Source organism: Sapajus apella, unplaced genomic scaffold (assembly GCF_009761245.1).
Source record: "Sapajus apella isolate SASKATOON/1434 unplaced genomic scaffold, GSC_monkey_1.0 scaffold15, whole genome shotgun sequence".
NCBI lineage: Eukaryota > Metazoa > Chordata > Mammalia > Primates > Cebidae > Sapajus > Sapajus apella.
This window is the reverse complement of record NW_022436955.1, coordinates 11,572,715-11,586,847: the sequence shown is the minus strand read 5'-3', so window position 1 is coordinate 11,586,847 and position 14,133 is coordinate 11,572,715. Positions and strand designations below refer to the sequence as shown.

General features: G+C 47.7%; 1 protein-coding gene and 1 pseudogene across 1 annotated transcript in view; one reads left to right on the top strand and one right to left on the bottom strand.

Moving 5' to 3' along the window:
* DUS2 (dihydrouridine synthase 2) overlaps positions 1 to 14,133 on the bottom strand; it is an 89,744-nt gene that overhangs the window by 67,187 nt on the left and 8,424 nt on the right. The window lies entirely within an intron of this gene.
* LOC116555832 lies at positions 6,539 to 9,004 on the top strand (annotated as a pseudogene).

The following is a 14,133-nucleotide window of genomic DNA, read 5'->3' as shown; positions in this document are numbered from 1 at the left end:
CCAACATGGTGAAACCCTGTCTTTAAAAAAAAAAAAAAAAAAAAAGCATTTATTGGGGGCCTCTTTTTTTTTTTTTTTTTTTTTTTTTGAGACAGATTGTTGCTCTGTCGCTCAGGCTGGAGTGCAGTGGCTGGACCTCTGCAACCTCCACCTCCCACGTTCAAGCAATTCTCCTGCCTCAGCCTCCCGAGTAGCTGGGACTACAGGCTCATGCTACCATACCCAGGTAATTTTTGTATTTTTAGTAAAGATGGGGTTTCACTATGTTGGCCAGGCTGGTCTTGAACGCCAGACCTCAGGTGATCCACCCACCTTGGCCACCCAGAGTACTAGGATTACAGGTGTGAGACAATACACTCTGCCTACAAGACTGACCAATTTGAGGGCCACAGAAAGGTCAGTGTAGCCAGGGAGGAAAGATGTAGGAGACTGAAAGATGTGGTTGCTGGGAGGCCAAGGAGAGAGGATTGCTTGAGCCTAGGAGTTTGAGCCCAGCTTGGCAACATAGGGAGATGCCCTTTCTACAAAAAATTTAAAAATTAGCTGGGTGTGGTGGTGCATGGCTGTGGTCCCCAGCTACTCAGGAAGCTGACTGAGGTAGAAGGATTGCTTGAGCCCAGGAGGTGCAGGCTGCAATGAACCATTATCCTGCCACTGCACTCCAGCCTGGGTAACAGGTGAGACTCTGTCAGAAAAAAAGAGAGAAAGAAAAGAAAAGGGAGGGGAGGGGTGAAGAGGGGAGGGATGGAGAGGGGTGCAGTGGGGGAGGGGTGAGGGGGGGAGGGGCAAGCAAGTAAGCATGGACCAGACCATACCAGGCCTTGCCAGCCATGGTATGGACAGTGGATCTTGTTTTAAGTGTAATGGGAAGTCATGGAGGAATCTGAGTAAGGTAGGGAAGTAATCTGATGTAGATGTTTAAAAGATCCCTCTGACTGCTGTGTGCCATGGTAGTGAGGTGCTGGCTGTTACCAGGGGACTGTCTCACTCCGCAGTTGGGACAGCTGGTGCTGGGGAGTGGGACTGGAGGAACAGTCAGCAGAGAAGAAACACCATGATGTCTGTCCCAAGCCTGTCTGTATCAGTGGCCCAGAAAAAGTTAGAATTGTCAGCAACTCACTTGTCCTTATGGGGCCCAGCAGCAAGACAGTTGCTCCTCCCAGCAACATCTATACCGTGGAGACCAGGAAAGGTCCTGATAGGTTTTCTTAACTTGGGTTAGAGGAAGGAGGCACAAACAGATCCTGGGCTCCCAAAAAGACTCCAGTGAGAGTCTCCGTTAACCCCCCAGAGTCTCTCATCCGTAGTGTGATTGAAGCAGATTTGTGGTTCCTGGATGGATTGCATAGGTTGGCAATTCCAAACCTGAAACCAATAGACTCATCTGAGGCCCTTAAAAAAGAGTGATCCCCAACACCCACACCAGTCTAAAGTTTTAGGGTGGGGCCCTGGAAATCCACAGTATTAAGAGCTTCCCCTCAGCTGGGCATGGTGGTTTATGCCTGTAATCCCAGAACTTTGGGAGGCCAAGGTGGGATGATTGCTTGAGTCCAAGAGTTCGAGACCAACCTGGGCAACACAGTAGCACTCCATCTCTACAAAAAATATTAAAAATAATTAGAAAAAAATTTTTAAATAAATAAATAAAAGCTTGCCTTAACTATCAGTTTATAGAAAACACAGGGACATGGGAACATGTTAAATGACACCATGAGATGCAATCAGAAAACTCCAAAACATGAAAAGCTCTAACGGACAAGGACATGATTTTTTCAACAAAGAAATTGCAAGGAAGAAAAAAGAGGGAAGAGGAACCTGCAGATTGAGCCATAACAACCATTTACAATGTGGGCAGGCTTAGCTCCAATTACAGTTCTTTTTTTTTGTTTTTGTTTTTGTTTTCGTTTTTGTTTTTTTAGAGATGGGGTTTCACCATGTTGCCCAGGCTGGTCTTGAACTCCTGACCTCAGGATCCACCTTCCTCGGCCTCCCAAAGTGCTGGGATTACACACATGTGCCCCCACACCCGGCCCCCAATTACAGTTCAAACCAATGAATTATTTAAAAATTGGACAATCAGGCCAGGTGCGGTGGCTCCCAGCACTTTGGGAGCCCAAGGCAGGCGGACCAGGAGGTCAGTAGTTCAAGACCAGACTGGCCAACATGGCAAAACCCTGTCTCTACTAAAAAAAAATTTAAAAATTAGCTGGGTATGATGGCTCATGCCTATAATTCCAGCTACTTGAGAGGCTGAGGTAGGAGAATTACTTGAACTGAGACCCGGGAGTCAGAGGTTGCAGCGAGCTGAGATTATGCCACTGCACTCCAGCCTGGGCTACAGATCGAGACTCCATCTCTAAATAAATAAATAAATAATTGGACAATCAGAGAAATTTGAACATGATAGATAATTTATGATACTAAATAAGTGGGCTGGATGCAGTGGATCATGCCTGTAATCCCAGCACTTTGGAAGGCAAAGGTGGGTGGTTGACATGAGGTAAGGAGTTTGAGACCAGCCTGGCCAACATGGTAAAACCCCATTTCTACTAAAAATACAAAAAAAAAATTAGCCAGGCGTGGTAGTGCATGCCTGTAATTCCAGCTAATTCCAGCTACTTGGGAGGCTGAGGCAGTAGAATCACTTGAACCCGGGAGGCGGAGGTTGCAGTGAGCCAAGACCACGCCATTGTACTCCAACCTGGGCAACAAGAACAAAACTCCATCTCAAAAAAAAAAAAAAGTGTCTGGGTGTGGTGGCTCATGCTTGTAATCCCAAGACTTTAAGAGGCCAAATCTGGTCTGGGCTCGGTTCTATAATCCCAGTGCTTTGGGAGGCTGAGGCAGGCAGATCATGAGGTCAAGAGATGGAGACCATCCTGGCCAACATGGTGAAACCCCCATCTCTACTAAAAATACCAAAAATAGGCATGGTGGCACGTGCCTGTAGTCCCAGCTACTTGGGAGGCTGAGCAAGAGAATCACTTAAGCCCAGGAGGTGGAGGTTGCAATGAGCCAAGATCTTGCCACTGCACTCCAGCCTGGTGACAGAACAACACTCCGTCTCAAAAAAAAAAGAGGCCAAAGCAGGAGGATTGCTTTAGCCCAGGAGTTCAAGACCAGCCTGGGGAACAAAACAAGACCCTGTCTCTGCAAGTTTTAAAAGAAAAGTACTGTTAACTTTTTTAAGGGCCATAATGTCATGGTAATTGTTATTTATTTATTTTCAGAGACAGGGTTTCATTATGTTGCCCAGGCTGGCCTCAAACTCCTCTCCTAAAGCAATCCTCCCATTCCAGCCTCCCAGGTAAGTAGGACTACAGGATTGGCCCATCACACCTGGTTGTAGCCGTGTTTTAAAAAGACCCCTTGCTGGGTGAGGTGGCTCACATAATCCCAGCACTTTGGGAGGCTAAAGTGGGCGGATCACCTGAGGTCAAGTTCCAGAGCAGCCTGACCAACATGGTAAAGCCCCAACTCTAAAATTTTTTTTTTTGTTTTTGAGACGGAGTTTCGCTCTTGTTACCCAGGCTGGAGTGCAATGGCGCGATCTCGGCTCACCGCAACCTCCGCCTCCTGGGTTCAGGCAATTCTCCTGCCTCAGCCTCCTGAGTAGCTGGGACTACAGGCACGCGCCACCATGCCCAGCTAATTTTTTGTAGTTTTAGTAGAGACGGGGTTTCACCATGTTGACCAGGATGGTCTTGATCTCTTGACCTTGTGATCCACCCGCCTCGGCCTCCCAAAGTGCTGGGATTACAGGCTTGAGCCACCGCGCCCGGCCTTTTTTTTTTTTTTTTTTGAGATGGAGTTTCACTCTTGTTATCCAGGCTGGAGTGCAATGGCGCAATCTCGGTTCACCGCAACCTCCGCCTCCTGGGTTCAGGCAATTCTCCTGCCTCAACCTCCTCAGTAGCTGGGATTACAGGCATCTGCCACCATGCCCAGCTAATGTTTTTTTTGTATTTTTAGTAGAGACGGGGTTTCACCATGTTGACCAGGATGGTCTCGATCTCCTGACCTCGTGATCCACCTGTCTAGGCCTCCCAAAGTGCTGGGATTACAGGCTTGAGCCACTGCACCCGGCCTCTAAAATTTTTTTTTAAAAAAAGAACCCTGCCAGGCATGGTGGCTCACGCCTGTAATCCTAGCACTTTGGGAGGCTGAGGCAGGTGGATCATCTGAGGTCGGGAGTTTGAGAGCAGCCTGACCAACATGGTGAAACCCTGTCTCTTTAAAAAAAAAAAAAAATGATCTGGAGAAAAAAAAAAAAAGAGCCCTTACCATTTATTTATTTATTTATTTAGCGACAGAGTCTCTCTCTGTCGCCCAGGCTGAAGTGCAGTGGCACGATCTCAGCTCACTGCAATCTCCACCTCCCAGGTTCAAGCAGTTCTCCTGTCTCAGACTCCCAAGTAGCTAGGATTATTTATAGCTGCCCACGATGACACCCAGCTAACTTTTGTATTTTTAGGAGAGGTGGCTGGTCTCAAACTGCTGACCTCAGGTGATCCACCCACCTCGGCCTCCCAAAGTGCTAGGATTACAGGCATGAGCCACATGCCCAGCCTAAAAAGAGCCCTTACCTTTTAGAGATCCACACTTAAATATGGATGAAATAGATGTTTGTGATTTGCTTTAAAATAATCTGTAGAGAGGGGTGAGTGAGAGTATAAATGAAACAATATGGGCCATCAGTTGATAATTGTCGAAACTGGGTGATGGCTACATGGGAGTTAACATGCTCTTCTCTCTCCTTTCTGATATATTTGCAATTTTCCCTAATAAAAATTTTTTTGGGCTGGGCACAGTGGCTCATGCCTGTAATCTCAACACTGTGGGAGGCTAAGGTGGGAGGATCAGTTGATACCAGGAGTTTGAGACCAGCCTGGACAACATGGTGAAATCCCATCTCTACCAAAAACAAAACAAAACAAACATAAAAATTAGCTGGGCATAGTAGCACCAGCCTGTAGTCCCTGCTACTCTGGAGGCTAAGGTGGGAAGATTACCTGAGCCCCGAAATTTGAGGCTGCAGTGAGCCAGGTCAGCACCACTGCGCTCCAGCCTGGGTCAGAGTAAGATCCTATTTCAAAAAAAAAAAAAAAGTTTTGTGTTGTTTTTAACTAAGCTTCTCAGGTTTAACCAGATTTGATGTCAGGGAGATCTCACTTGTTCAGCTTCATTGGTGGGCAGACTTTCTGCATAAAAACAGGAAGCTTAGAGAGCTCCAGGGCAGGGTGTGCTGTGACTTCACTGTGTTTTTGCAGAAACAGGACTGATAGGCATCGGGGATGACCAGATCAAGGTTGAGCAAAAGGGACAGCAAGTCTGAATTTGAGGTTAAATGTGAAATCACACACGCTGTCTAGTAGACATTTGGTTGGCAGTGGTTCCTGGATCCTGGGGCCCCTACAGAGCCCACCTTCGACCCCCATGCACTTATGCCAGCACATGTGATGCTGGAGACTTATCCAGCCACCTCACTGCACACCCCAGCAAATGGCCAGCACCAGTGGGTGACCAGGAAATGATGCCCAGAAAAACTGATAGATATAAGGAATTTGGGGCTAGGCACAGTGGCTCACACCTGTAATCCCAGTACTTTGGGAGGCCGAGGTAGGTGGATCATTTGAGGTCAGGAGTTTAAGACCAGCCTGGCCAACATGGAGAAACCCCCATCTCTACTAAAAATACAAAAATTAGCCAGGCATGGTGGCATGCACCTGTAATCCCAGATATTCAGGAGGCTGAGGCAGGAGAATCGCTTGAACCCAGGAGGTTGCAGTGAGCTGAGATTGTGCCACTCCACCCTGGGTGACAGGGCAAGACTCTGTCTCAAAAAAGAAAAAAAAAAATGATGTAAGGAATTTGAGGCCTTTCCTGGTGAGAGGCAGCAGCTGGAAGTGGAGGGATTGAAGGAACCCCTCATCTGACCAGCTGCTCAATTTTCTCACCTACACAGTAAGGCTGGTTCCTTAAGTACATGGCCACATGAAAAAAAAAAAAAAAAAAAAAAAACAGGGTCAGGCTCAGTGCCTCATGCCTATAATCTCAGCACTTTTGGAGGCTGTTGCAGGAGGATCACTTGAGGCCCAGAGTTCAAGACCAGCCTGGCCAACGTGGCAAAACCCCGTCTCTACTAAAAATGCAAATATTACCCGGGAGTGGTGGTGGGTGCCTATAGTCCCAGTTATTCCAGAGGATGAGGTACAAGAATCTCTTGAACCTAGGAGGCAGAAGTTGTAGTGAACCAAATTGCGCCACTGCACTCCAGCTGAGAAACAGTGAGACAAAAAAGAAAGAGAGAAAGAGAGAAGGAAGGAAGGAAGGAGGGAAGGAGGGAGGGAGGGAGGGAGGCAGGAAGGAAGGAAGGAAGGTATGGAAGGAAGGAGGGAAGGAAGGAGGAAGGGAGGGAGGGAGGGCAGGAAGGAAGGAAAGAAGGAAGGAAAGAAAAGAAAAGAAAAGAAAGAGAAAAAAGAAAAAAAAGAAAGAGAAAAAAGAAAAAACAGACTTTTGGGTCAGGTCCTCTGGGAAGATGGCTGTGGTACAAGGGGCCAAAGTTAAAGTGGATGGTGATGAGCCAAAACTGAGCAAGAACAAGCTGAAGAGATGCCTGAAAGCAGAGAAGAAAGTGGCAGAGAAGGAGACTAAACTGTAAGAGGTCAGTGAGAAACAGCTAAGCCCAGGACACTGCCGCTGCCACCAACCACACCACTGACAATGGTGTGGGTCCTGATGAGGAGAGCCTGGACCCAAATCAGTACTACAAGATCTACAGCCAAGCCTGGGTGCAGTGGTTCACGCCTGTAATCCTAGCACTTTGGGAGGCTGAGGTGGGAGGATCACTTGAAGTCAGGGGTTTGAGACCAGCCTGGCTAACATGATGAAACCCTGTCTCTACTAAAAACACAAAAATTAGCTGGGCATGGTGGTACATGCCTGTAATTCCAGCTACTTGGGAGGCTGAGGCAAGAGAATCACTTGACCCCAGGAGGTAGAGGTTGCAGTGAGCCAAGTTAAGCCACTGCACTCCAGCTTGGGCAACAGAGAGAGACTTTGTCTCAAAAAGAAAAAAAAAAAAGATTTGCAGTCAAGTAGGTGAATGGGGAGGACCCACACCCCAACAAGTTTCATGTAGAAATCTCACTCTCTGATTTCATCCAAGAATATAGTCACCTGCACACTAGGATTTCCTGACTGATACCACATTAAAGGTGGCAGGTAGGATCCATACCAAAAAAGCTTCTCGGGGAAAGATGAACTATGATTTTTGAGCACAGGGGGTCAAGTTGCAAGTCATGGCCAATTTCAGGAATTATAAATTGGAAGAATTTATTCATATTAATAACAAACTGCATTGGGGAAATGTAACTGGAATTCAGGGGAATCCTGGGAAAAACCAAGAAGGGTGAGCAGAACTTCATTCCCTATGAGATCACACCGCTGTGGCCTTGCTTGCATATGTCACCTCATCTTCACTTTGGCCTCAAAGACAAGGAAACAGGTATGGTCAGAGATACTTGGACTTGATCCTGAATGACTTTGTGACACACAAATTTATTGTCCACTGTAAGATCATCACATGTGTAGGAAGTTTCTTAGGCCAGGTGCAGTGGCTTATGCCTGTAATCCCAGCACTTTGGGAGGCCGAGGTGGATGGATCACTTGAAGTCAGAGGTTCGAGACCAGACTGGACAACGTTGTGAAACCCCGTCTCTACTAAACATACTAAAATTGGCTGGGCATGGTGGCTCACACCTGTAATCCCAGCACTTTGGGAGGTTGAGGCAGGTGGATCACCTGAGGCCAGGAGTTTGAGACCAGCCTGACCAACATAGAGAAACCCTGTCTCTACAAAAAATAAAATACAATAAAAATACTAAAATTAGCTGGGCTTGGTGGCGGTCACCTGTAATCCCAGCTACTTGGGAAGCTGAAGAAGGAGAATTAATTGAACCCAGAAGGTGGAGATTGCAGTGAACTGAGATCACGCCACTATACTCCAACCTGGGCAATAAGAGCAAAACTCCATCTCAAAAAAAAATAAAAGTTTCATGGATGAGCTGGGATACCTAGAGATCTAGAGACTGAAACTCCCAGGAAGAACATAATCCCAGGGGGAGCTGTAACCAAGCCTTTCATCACTTTTCACAACAAGCTGGACATGAACTACCATAAGATGCCACTGGCCAGGTTTATGAAATTGGATGCCAGTTCTGGAATGAAGGGATTGGTTTGACATACAATCCTGAGATCAGCACCACTGAGTTGTACATGGCCTATGGAGACTATCACAAGCTCATGGAAATGATGGAGAAGATGGTTCCAGGGATGGTGAAACATATTACAGGTAGTTACAAGGTCACCTACCACCCAGATGTCCCAGAGGGTTAAGCCTGCAATATTGACTTCACCCTACCCTTCAGGAGAATCAGTATGGTAGAAGAGCTTGAGAAAGCCCTGGGGGTGAAGCTGCTAGAAAGCAACCTCTTTGAAACTGAAGAAACTGGCAAAATTCTTGATGATATCTGCGTGCAAACACTACTGAGTGCCCTCCACCAAGGACCACAGCCAGGCTCCTTGACAAGCTTGTGGGGGAGTTCCTGGAAGTGACTTGCATCAATTCTACATTCATCTGTGATCATCCACAGATAATGAGCCCTTGACTAAAAGGCATCACTCTAAAGAGGGTCCGACCCAGCGCTTTGAGCTATTTGTCATAAAGAAAGAGATAGGCAATGCTTACACTGATTTAAATGATCCTGTGCGTCAGCAGCAGCTTTTTGAAGAACAGGCCAAGGCCAAGGCCGCAGGTAATGATGAGGCCATGTTCATAGATAAAAACTTCTGTACACCCATGGAATACGGGCTGTCCCCCACAGCTGCCTGAGGCATGGGTATTGACTGAGTCACCATGTTTCTTACAGATTCCACCAGCAAATCAGGAGGCTGAGGTAGGAGGATTGCCTGAGCCCAGGATTTTGAAGTTTCAGTGAGCAACACAGTGAGACCCTGTCTCTAAAACCAATTTTTTTTTTTGAGACAGAGTTTTGCTATTGTCCAGGCTGGAGTGCAATCTGGCACAATTGCACTGGCACAATCTCAGCTTATTACAACCTCCGCCTCCTAGGTTCAAGAGATTCTCCTGCCGGGCGCAGTGGTGCATGTCTGTAGCCCCAGCTACTCAGGAGGCTGAGGTGGGAGGATTGCTTGAGCCCAGGAGTTCTAGGCTGTAGTGCGCTATGCCGATCGGGTGTCTGCACTAAGTTTGGCATCAATATGGTGACCTCCCGGGAGTGGGGTACCACCAAGTTACCTAAGGAGGGTTGAGCTGGCCCAGGTCGGAAATGGAGCAGGTCAAAACTCCCGTGCTGATCAGTAGTGGGATCGCGCCTGTGAACAGCCACTGCACTCCAGCCTGGGCAACACAGCGAGTCCCTGTCTCTAAAAACAAAACAAAAAAATATTAAAAAAAAAAAAAAAGAGATTCTTCTACCTCAGCCTCCCAAATAGCTGTGATTACAGGCCCCTTCCACCACGCCCGGCTAATTTTTTTGTTTTGAGATGAAGTCTTGCTCTGTCACCCAGGCTGGAATGCAGTGGCACAATCTTGGCTCACTGCAACCTATGCCTCCTAGGTTCAAGCAATTCTCCTGTCTCAGCCTTCTGAGTAGCTGGGATTACGGATGCACACCACCACACCTGGCTTTTTTTTTTTTTTTTTAAGACGACATTTCACCATGTTGGCCAGGCTGGTCTTGAACTCCCAACCTCAGGTGATCCGTCCGCCTTGGCCTCCAAAGTGCTTGGATTACAGGCGTGAGCCACCACACCCGGCCCAATTTTTATATTTTTAGTAGAGACAGGGTTTCACCATGTTGGCCAGGTTGGTCTCAAACTCCTGATCTCAGGTGATCCACCTGCCTTGGCCCCTCAGAGTACTGGGATTACAGGCATGAGCCACCATGCTAGCCTATTTATTTATTTATTTATTTTCAGACAGGATCTTTCTCTGTCACCCAGGCTGGAGTCCAGTGGCATGACCTCAGCTCACTGTAACCTCCGCCTCTCAGGTTCAAGTGATTTGCCTGCCTCAGCCTCCCAAGTAGTTGGGATTATGGGCTCATACCGCCACGCCTGGCTAATTTTTGTGTTTGTTGTAAAGACGGGGCTTCATCATGTTGCCCAGGCTTCTCTTGAACTCCTAGCTCAAGCATCTGCCTTGGTCTCCCAAAGTGCTGGGATTACAGGTGTGAGCCACCATGCCAAGACTTTTAAAATTTTCCTTCCTTCCTTCCTTCCTTCCTTCCTTCCTTCCTTCCTCCCTTCCTCCCTTCCTCCCTTCCTCCCTTCCTCCCTTCCTCCTCTTTTTCTCTCTTTCTTTCCTTTCTTTCCTTCTTTTTTTGAGATGGAGTCTCACTCTGTAACCTAGGCTGGAATGCAGTGGCACGATCTTGACTCACTGCAACCTCTACCTCCCTAGTTCAAATGATTCTCCTGCCTCAGCCTCCCACATAGCTGAGACTACAGGCGCCTGTCACCATGCCCCTGCTAATTTTTTGTATTTTTAGTAGAGATGGGGTTTCACCATGTTAGCAAGGATGGTCTTGATTTCCTGACCTCATGATCCGCCCTCCTCAGTATCCCAAAGTGCTGGGATTATAGGCATGAGCCACCACACCCAGCCTCTTCTTTTTCTTCTTTCTCTCTTTTTTTTTTAATCTTATGAAAAATGTTTCAGAAAAGGTATTTTATTTTTAAGACAGAGTCTCACTCTGTCCCAGAGGCTGGAATGCAGTAGAGCGACCATAGCTCACTGTAGCCTCTAATTCCTGGGCTCAAGCAATTCTCTCACCTCAGCCTCCTGAGTAGCTGGGACTACAGGCATGTGCAACCATGCCCAGCTACTTTTCTATTATTATTTTTTTTTGTAGAGAAGGGGTCTCATCATGTTTCCCAGGCTGGTCTTGAATGCCTGGCCTCATGCGATCCTCATACCTTGGCCTCCCAAAGTACTAGGATTACAGGAATGAGTCACCACCTCCTGTCCCCTGAGACACTTTTAAAGGCCTTGCTGGTTCCAGCTCCTGCACCCCAGGGCCCTCCAGCCTCCTCCCCATCCTCAGCTGATGGCACTAACTCAAGGACCTGAGTTAGTTGCCTGAGATTGGCAGGCAAGCCAATCTCAGGACAAAGGCTCCAAAGCCTTTGGGCTTCACACCAGAGTTACTAGAACATCTGGTTTCCATGAGCAGCCTAGTCAGAGTCATACACTTCAAGTCCATCAGACAAGCATGTGTGACTTTGCTGTAGGGACCTTGTGTCCCAGATCCTCTGTACTGCATGAGCCCAGCTGCAAGAGGAACTCAGTGGTACACATGGGACCCAAGTCATCAATCGTCTTCATCAAAAAGCAACCCAAGGCGTGGTGGCTCACCACTATAATCCCAGCACTTTGGGAGGCTGGGTAGATCACCTGAGGTCAGGAGTTCAAGGCCAATGTGGTGAAATCCCGTCTCTACTAAAAATAAAAAAATTAGCCAGGTGTGGTGGCTCATGCCTGTAGCCCCGGTTACTAGGGAGGCTGAGGCAGGAGAATCGCTAGAACCTGGAAGGCAGAGGTAGTGATCCAAGATCATGCCATTGTACTCCAGCCTGGGCAACAAAAGCAAAACTCCACCTCAAAAAAAAAAGAAAAGAAAAGCACCTCAGGAACCTCAGGAATGTTGGACAGAGAGGCTGGAGGGTTAGGGGTTGGGGAGAATGTTCGAGATATATTCAGGAGATGCAGATGCATTTGGGTTATTGTACTAGAAAGATAAACATTGACTGCCTTTTGAGGAAGAAAAATGTTATGTTAGCTATTTGCATTTCAGGAAGGGTGGCTTCAGCTTGGTGATTGGAGGATGTTTGTATACAGTGGCCAGGCTGTTTTCTGGCTTGGAAGACCATTGTTTCTTGGGAATTGTCTGTATCAGACATCATTGGAGCAGATCCAAGGTGACATCCAGGGGAAGCATGAGTCTCCAGCACCAGGGGGACTTGAATGCAGAGGATCATCATCTGGGCGCTGCTGGATACTGAGTAAGCCCCACTGCACCCCACCCCCACACTCTGAGCATGGAAGGCAGCCTGTGCAGCTATAACACAGCCTGACTTTTTTCTTCCCTGCCTAGTCTTGAAATACACTGCAGATAAGTAGGGGCAGGTGAGCTGCACACCAGAATAAGCTTGGTCCTTGGAGCAAACTATTTCTACTGCTGCCTTCTCTGCAGATCTTGATTTATGCAAACACTGCATAGAAGAGGAAGTAGTGGGAAAAGCTGCTCACCTACCTACTCCTTCTTGGTAGCAAGATTTCCTATCCTGGCCTTGCCTCAACTGCCCTATCAGTTGGAAGCTGAGGTTGTGCCAAGACCCTGTGGTGGACATAGCATCCCTGATGTGGGCAGACTTTGGAAGACAGGAAGGTTTGTGCTATTTGCTGAGACTGGAGAGGCTGGTGGGAGCAGACTCTCCAGGAGTTGAAAGTCAAAGAAGGAAATTTGGGCTCACACCTGTAATTCCAGCACTTTGGGAGGCTGAGGTGGGCAGATCACAAGGTCAGGAGATCGAGACCATCCTGGCTAACACGGTGAAACCCCGTCTCTACTAAAAATACAAAAAATTAACCGGGGTGGTGGTGGGTTCCTGTCATCCCAGCTTCTCAGGAAGGTGAGGCAGGAGAATCACTTGAACCCGGGAGGTGGAGGTTACAATGAGCCGAGATTGCACTAATACACTACAGCCTGGGCAATAGAGAGAGACTCCATCTCAAGAAAAACAAAAAAAACAAAGAAGGAAATTTGGTAGATCCTAAGAGCAATGAGAAGCCACAGAAGAACTTTAGGCAGGAGGATGCATTGGATTTTGTTTTTTGTTTTGTTAGCAATGGGGTCTCACTCTGTTGCCCAGGCTAGGGTGCAGTGGTGCAATCATAGCTCGTTGCAACATTAAACTCCTGGGCTCAGGCAAACCTCCCTCCTCAGCCTCCTAAGTACCTGGGACCACAGGGATATACTAGTTATTTTTTTTCTTTTCTTTTTTTTTTTTTTTTTGTTGTTGAAAGAGTTCTTACTTATGTTGCCTAGACTGCTCTCAAACTCCAGCCTCAAGAGATCCTCTTGCCTCGGCCTCCGAAATTGCTGGGATTATAGGCAGGAGCCACTGTGCCCTACCAGATTTTGTTAAAAGAAGAACAGGCCAGGCATCATGGCTCACATGAACATTCATATCCCAGAGGTAAACAAGTTCCAGCCAACGAGGTGGCCTCTCCTTCCCGTAACCTCAGCCAAAGCCATCTCTGTGCCCTTCCCTGTGCAGGTACAACAGCACACACTAGTGAAGTCTTGGGAGCCACCAATATCAGTGACACAGACCTGATCACAGGGATTATTTGGGGTCAGAGGCCACGATCTAAGTTAGCCAGATGCTGGCAGTGGGCAGAGTGGAGAGAGGCAGAGGCAGGGAAGCTCAGGGCCTGACTCTAGAGCCGCCCCTGTGTCACCGCTTATACCTCCTTACTGTCTGCCACCAACCCTGCTTGAAAGCATCTCCAAATCCTGCAGGTTCAGCCTCCAAACGTCTCCAGGTATATCTCCTTCCTGTTCCCACTGCTTCTTCCCCAGTATAGGCCCCTTCATTCCTTATCCCCTCCTGATCTCCTGGCCTCCAGCCCATTCCCTACAGAGAAGCCATATCTGTTTTTTCATTTTAAAAATTTTGGCTGGGAACAGTGGCTTACGCCTGTAATCCCAGCACTTTGGGAGGTTGAGGCAGGCAGATAGATCACTGAGGCCAGGAGTTTGAGACCAGCCTGGCCAAGAGGGTGAAATCCCGTCTCTATTAAAAATACAAAAATTAGGCTGGGCACAGTGGCTCACGCCTGTAATCCCAGCACTTTGGGAGGCTGAGGTGGGTGGATTGCCTGAGCTCAGGAGTTCAAGACCAGCCTAGGCAACAAGGTGAAACCCCATCTCTACTAAAAATAAAAATAAAAATAAAAAAAATAGCTGGGTGTGGTGGCATGTGCCTGTAGTCGCAGCTACTTGGGAGGCTGAGGAAGGAGAATTGCTTGAACCTAGGAGGGGG